Below are 7,125 nucleotides of genomic sequence, written 5' to 3'. Positions count from 1 at the left end.
AATGAACAACACAGTGTTTTAACCCCAATCACACTGTAAACCAATCACAGACTACAAATCAATAACACTCATATGGTATACCATACTTGCCAACTCTCCCGTAATGGCCGTGAGACTCCCGCATTTCACGAGAGTCTCACAGACTTCTGGGAGAGTGTGGCAATCTCCCAGACCTGCCCACTACCTAGTGAAGTGGGCAGAATTACAGCAAAAACGCCGCGATTCACCAGGAATCGCAGTGTATGGCCCTGCCCCCTGCTGTAAAATGATGCATTTGCGTCATTACGTCATGGGGGCGGATCCGAAATTACGCGAATCATGCACACTTCCCCTGGCAGGCTCCCAGAAGCCAACTTTAGAAAGTTGGTAAGTATGTAGTACATCTGTTTTTGTGTGCTATGGGAAAGACTGTGCAGGACATGCAGACGTCATCCAGTCTCAGATGGTAGCAGCTTTCCCCTGAAGACTTCCCAGGACCTCACCTGTCCCTATGCAGGAGAGCTGTGGAAAATAGGCCTGTTTGCTACAATTGTTATACGGATATGTCTGGTTTGAATTGTGCACCCTGCATCATCAAGTGATTTACTACTTCTCGTGATAATACAGACACTAGGTGGCGCTGTTTTATTGAGTGCAGTTCCCCCTCAGCAATGCACCTAGCTGCTCCCACTGATTAATACCCAGCAGGAAGGTGACTGGTCGTCTATAAAGTATAGATGAATAGTTTTCGGTCTTAGCCTACATAAAAGGCCACAGATTAAATTTTTCTGCAATTATTTGCCACAATATATAAAATAAACCACTTTATGCTGACAGACACTGAATGAGTGATGGTCAGCCTCATAAAGAACAAGGTAAACACGGTTCCTGCGTACTAAGGGTTAAACACGGAGAGGTCGCTGTAACTTATGAAGCCTCATCTTTACTAGTTTGTTATATCGCTGAATACAATGTAATCACCAACATGCATTTCATCTCTGACGCCACCAGGGGGCCACGTCCACTAAAGTTATCAAAATGTTTCAATCAGGTTTGTGGAGTCCGGAAATTCAGGAACTTGAATTCCTGATAAAACTACAAACACAGAAGTCAGTGTCAGCGACACATTGGATGCGTTCAACAGCAAGAGAGTGTTATACACAATAATTCATCATTAGTTACATAAGAGAAGGCTGAACAGGTCTATAACCTGCCCCAGGTACAGTGTGTCGGTGTGCAGCATGGTGTCACATTACAATACAGGTAGAGATACATAGAGTCACAGATAAAGGGTGGAGCACACACCTTTAGGGGCGGGTGCAGGGGACGGCACCTTCAGGCCCTAAGGCGTTGTTTTGGAATTGTAATACACAAGAGTCAAAAATTAAAAATATAAGTATTTATTTGAAGATATTCACATTAATATGTTCTCTATGGGAGTAATTTGGAGCGCTTGAATCTGTCACAGAATTGCAGAGATGGCCGCTAACCAGTATTGGCACAACTGAACAGAGAGGCGCGGAGTCTAAGTACCCCCGGTATTCACCAGGGACCCCCGCAAGGAGGTTTGGGCTTAGCTGCAGAGGGTACGCAGGTCTCGGTTCTCCAAGACAGTCACGGTATAGCGACAGTAGTAGACAGGCGTAGTCAGGCAATCCAGGTCAGAACCAACCGAGCAGTGCAGTACACAGGGAGGATCCAGAGAGGTCAGATCAAGCCAAATAGTCAAACCAGCCGGGCAGCGAGGTACCAAAAACGACACACAGGAGAATAGTAAAAGGAAGCTGAGTCAGAACCGAAGAACACACTGGATCAGAAGTTAAGGGAGCGCTGGAGCAGGAGTGAACCAATACTCTGGCACTAGACATGTGTCAGAGGCTGCTTTATATACCCTAAGGTGCATCCTGATTGGGGTAGGGAGACTTTGGCGGTCAGACATGCTGAATGCCACAGGTGAGCGGAGATAGCGTCCCGTTGCTAGGCAACAGGATGCGGCTGCCGAGAAGGTGCAGATGTCTGTCTCCTGCACCAAGTGTCAGGGCGGAGATGGCGCCTGACAGAATCACTTCCATTTTATTGTCTTTTTTCTGTTTTTCACAAGTGGTGTATGGTTGTAGGATGTTTATTTCAACTGCACCTGATTGTACATCGATGGTGGGATTTCCATTTTAATTTGTTTTTGCTTCTCCTCCATGTAAACAGCCGACACTTCCGTGGGGGAGCCATGGGAGCACCGGCTAGATTCGCCTACATGTAACACCGGCCACAGGACTGATCTATTCTGCAGATTCTATTTGATCCTTTGCTATTTTCAGATTTAGCTTTATGTCTATTCCAATTATATTTACATTCAGCTACCTGTCAGACGCTGTCCCCGCTGATCCCGTCAGACGGGGACGGACGCCGAGCACTCTGTTGCCTAGCAACATTCGCGCTTCGGCTTTCTGGAGGCTGACTGTCGGGCGCATGCGCTCTGCCGCCGTCATTCTCATCGTGCCGCCCCCCTGGCTCTCCAATCAGCTGCTGCTCTGCCTCTAATTAAACCTGGCTCTGGCGCCATTAGGGTGCCAGAGTAACAGGTTCTATTACATAGTATTTGTATCCTGCTTTTCCTGCTATTTCCAGCTTCCTTGCTCATCCCTCCTGCGTTCCTGCTCTTCTGTTGTGACCCGACTTTGGCGACCATTCCTGTTTCTATTGACCCATATTGTTCCTGCGACCTTTGCTTGATGACTTCTCCTCTGGATTTTCCCTGGTACCTTGCATTCCCGATTGGCTTGTCCCGGACCGTCTGACCCTTCTACACTACATCGGCAACTGGCTAGCAAGACCGCGACTTGCGTGCCCTGTGCAGCGAAGTCCAAACCTCCTTGCGGGGGTCCCTGGCAAATACAGGGGTACGTTAGACTCCGCACCTGCTAGTTCAGTAGCGCTAATACCGGTTAGTGTTTGCTTCTTTGTAGTCCTCAGTAGGCCCACGGCCTGACAGTTTACTCTGGCCATGACAGACGGCGCTGGGGAACCTTCTGCTCGAGACCTCCTTCTCCATTTAAGGTAGCGAGTGGAACAGCAAGAGTCTAACCAGGCTCAACTCCTACAGTGCATTCAAGGCGTGATGTCCCGCTTGGATTCCCTGATTTCCCAGGCAGCTTCTCCGTCTCCTCCTAGCGTGAATATTGCTACCTCTAGGACTCTACGGATTCCCACTGCTGAGAAATATGATGGTAATCCCAAAGGATGTTGAGGTTTTCGTAAAACCAATGCTCCATCCAATTCGAACTTGCATGGGAGAATTTCTCTTCTGAGAGAGCTAAGGTAGCCTTCCTTATTTCTCTTCTCATCGGACAAGCCCTAGCCTGGGCCTCCCCGCTCTGGGAACGCAATGACGTATCTCTTTATAATTCTGCCCTATTCATCAAAAACTTTCGGAAGGTGTTTGATGAGCCCGGCCGGGTGTCTTCTGCTGCCTCTAGTCTCCTTGCCCTTTGACAGTGGTCCCTCTCGGCTGGTCATAATGCAGTACAATACCGTACTTTCGCCTCTGAACTGGGGTGGAACGATGAGGCCCTGACAGCCACCTACTGGCAAGGGTTGTCTGACCCTATCAAGGACGCCCTTGCTTCCCGGGATCCTCCCACCAAACTTGACGAGCTGGTATCTCTTAGCATCAAAGTGGACATCCGTCATCAGGAACGCTCTCTGGAGAGAAATCAGGGCCGCCGCCTTGTTCGTTTGGCTTGTCGCTTTCAGTCCCCGGTTCCTCCGGCCAAAGAGCCTATGCAGATTGGGTGTTCTATCTCGGGATGAAAGGGAGCGCCGGATTAAGAACCGCCTTTGCTTGTATTGCGGGGAGCCCGGTCACCTACTATCAACTTGCCCAAAGAGGCCGGGAAACTACACCTCCTAGGCAATAAAAGGGAGGTTGCCCTAGGATCCAGTCTCCATACTCCCTACTCCCTCAAGGATACCAACTTTCTGATGCCAGTCACCCTCAAGTCTATGGATATCTCCCTGGAATGCTCCGACTTTGTGGAATCTGGATCCGCAGGAGCTTCATCTCCGCCACTCTGGCGTCCAAACTTTGCATACCCTTCCATCTATTTCCGCAACCATTGGTTCTCACTGCAGTAACCGAATCAGCAACGGTTCCATCACCTGTATCACCAGTTCAGTTCAGTTGCAGGTAGGGGTTCTCCAGCACGAGTGGATTAAGTTCCTGGTCATTCCTCAGTCCGTTAACTCCATCATCTTGGGTTTACCCTGGCTCAGGATGCATTCACCACAGTTCGATTGTCTGGATGCTCAGGTATCATCCTGGGGTTCTTCTTGTTTCAACAGATGTCTTTCTAAGGTGCACCCACCCCCCACCTACCTTGTTCATCTCTTGCCTCCCAAATCAAGCTTCCGGAACCATACTTAGAGTTCCTTGATGTATTTAGCAAATCTGCCGCTGAGAATCTACCTCCACATCGGGCGTGGGATTGTCCCATCGAACTCATACCCGGTAAAACTATCCCCAAGGTAGAGTTTACCCGCTGTTTTTACCTGAAACAAAAGCAATGTCACTGTATGTTTCTGACAATCTTCAGCGAGGGTTCATCAGGAAATCCTCCTCTCCCGCGGGGGCTGGATTCTTTTTTGTGAAGAAGGACGGCTCCTTAAGACCCTGTATTGATTACCGTCGCCTGACTGCAATTACAATCAAGTACCGCTATCCTCTTCCCCTTATTACGGAACTGTTCGACCGCATTCGGGGTGCCAAGATCTTCTCCAAATTGGAATCTCAGAGGGGCTTACAATCTGATACGCATTCGGAAGGGCGACGAATGGAAGACTGCATTTAACACCCGCGACGGGCACCAAGAGTACCTAGTGATGCCCTTCGGGCTCTGTAATGCGCCCGCTGTTTTTCAAGATTTCGTCAATGAGATCTTCAGGGATCTTCTGTACCAATCCTTGATTGTATATCTAGACGATATCCTAGTATTCTCACCGGATCTATGCTCTTATCGTCATCATGTCAAGATGGTCCTCTCCCGTCTCCGAAAACATTCCCTGTATTGCAAGTTGGATAAATGTCTCTTTGAATGTTCCCAGGTTCCCTTCCTCGGTTATCTGATCTCTGGCACTGGTCTCCAAATGGACCCAGAGAAAGTAGAAGCTATCCTCAACTGGCCACTACCCGCTGGTATATATAAGCATTTGGGTGTCTAGGTATTAAAAATATGCGCTATCGATAAATATGCATCGCTGCAAGTTGCATCCTAGCACCGCTTACCTGTACCATGTGGGGGCTGCTCGGGAAGCCCCCTCTCCAGTGTGAACTGCTTTCAGTACTTACTGGCAGGGAGTGGAGGAACTGCTATGAGCATTAAGAGATTCTGCGAAACCAGAGTGGCTTCAACATGAACCCCGCACAAAATGACAGGTGACATCCCAAGATAACGTTATCTTGCTGCAAAAACCTTTACACAATGCAGATCTGCAGATAAGAAACGTTACATAGTTTATGGCAGGAGCCAGAAGTACTTCATACATTGTGCGATGCCCATTTTACAGAGAAAACGGTTTTCTCCGTTTTAATGGCTGATCGCACCTTAATACATAGAATGGACGATGAGTGGAATAGACATCACTGGGATTTTGTCTACAACAGTCCTCACACAGCAATGATCCCGGAATATGGGAGAATGTGCTGAAATGTGGCTGTTATCTGATCAGAGACCTCCTATATATCAGATTACAATGTAATATGAGAACTAGGGTTTTATAATACATATAAAGGTCTGATATGCAGAATTAGACCTGTTCCTATATAGATATCAGGGTAGTTTCCCTGTAGGCAGGAGCAGAGCTCTGTACACATATTACGGGGTTATTTTTCCAGCAGACACGTTGTAAATTTGGCTGTACCTCCGTGTTCCCGTTGGCTCCTGTCCCAGGACATGTTGGGGAGTTGTCATTTTACAGGAGCATTCTGTACCTTGCGGAAACCTCGCTCCTTCGTACTGTATAATCCAAACATTATGTAATTGTGTTTACAGTCACACAGGAGGAAATACCATGTGTGTACAGAACATGTGGTGTACACTACGGTGGTGTCCCCGATGCATCTCCGCAAGCTGCCTCTACGCTCTTCTATTTCTGATGTTACACATTGTCCCCATCCTCTGCTGTACCCACACAATGACTGCTATTAATAGTCTCCCTTCATCCTTTCCAGACTCCACATATTGTCCCAGAGCTGTCTCCTCGTCCCGTCGTTACATCCTAACACCGCTGTCTCCTCGTTACATCCCAACACCGCTATCTCCTTGTTACATCCCAACACCGCTGTCTCCTCGTTACATCCCAACACCGCTGTCTCATCGTTACATCCTAACACCGCTGTCTCCTCGTCCCACTGTTACATCCTAACACCACTGTCTCCTCGTCCCGTCGTTACATCCTAACACCACTGTCTCCTCGTTACATCCCAACACCGCTGTCTCCTCGTAACATCCCAACACCGCTGTCTCCTCGTAACATCCCAACACCGCTGTCTCCTCGTTACATCCTAACAACGCTGTCTCCTCGTCCCACTGTTACATCCTAACACCGCTGTCTCCTCGTCCCGTCGCTACATCATAACACCCCTGTCTCCTCGTTACATCCTAACACCGCTGTCTCCTCGTTACATCCCAACACCGTTGTCTCCTCGTTACATCCTAACACCGCTGTCTCCTCGTCCCACTGTTACATCCTAACACCGCTGTCTCCTCGTCCCGTCGCTACATCATAACACCACTGTCTCCTCGTTACATCCCAACACCGTTGTCTCCTCGTTACATCCTAACACTTCTGTCTTCTGCTGCCAGTGACTCACAGCTGTCTCTTAGCCTTGTCCTGATCCTCCTCCTCTCTCTCACAGATTAATCCCCAGCACATGGCAGTACGAGTGTTACTGTACGTCAGTTGTCTGGTCACATTCACAAACACACTGCAAGGAGGGGGCACAAAGGAGATATATCTATCTACCTATATAAAGATATACAGAGAATGAGATATGAGATAGAGATGAAAGTAGTAATAAGATAGATATGAGATATCACTTAAGGTGTCCTGTGGTATCTGGCACCAAGACAATAGCAGCGGACCCTTTAAGTC

The sequence above is a fragment of the Mixophyes fleayi genome, chromosome 9 (assembly GCF_038048845.1).
Source record: "Mixophyes fleayi isolate aMixFle1 chromosome 9, aMixFle1.hap1, whole genome shotgun sequence".
In the NCBI taxonomy this organism is placed as follows: domain Eukaryota; kingdom Metazoa; phylum Chordata; class Amphibia; order Anura; family Limnodynastidae; genus Mixophyes; species Mixophyes fleayi.
This window is presented reverse-complemented; position numbering follows the sequence as displayed.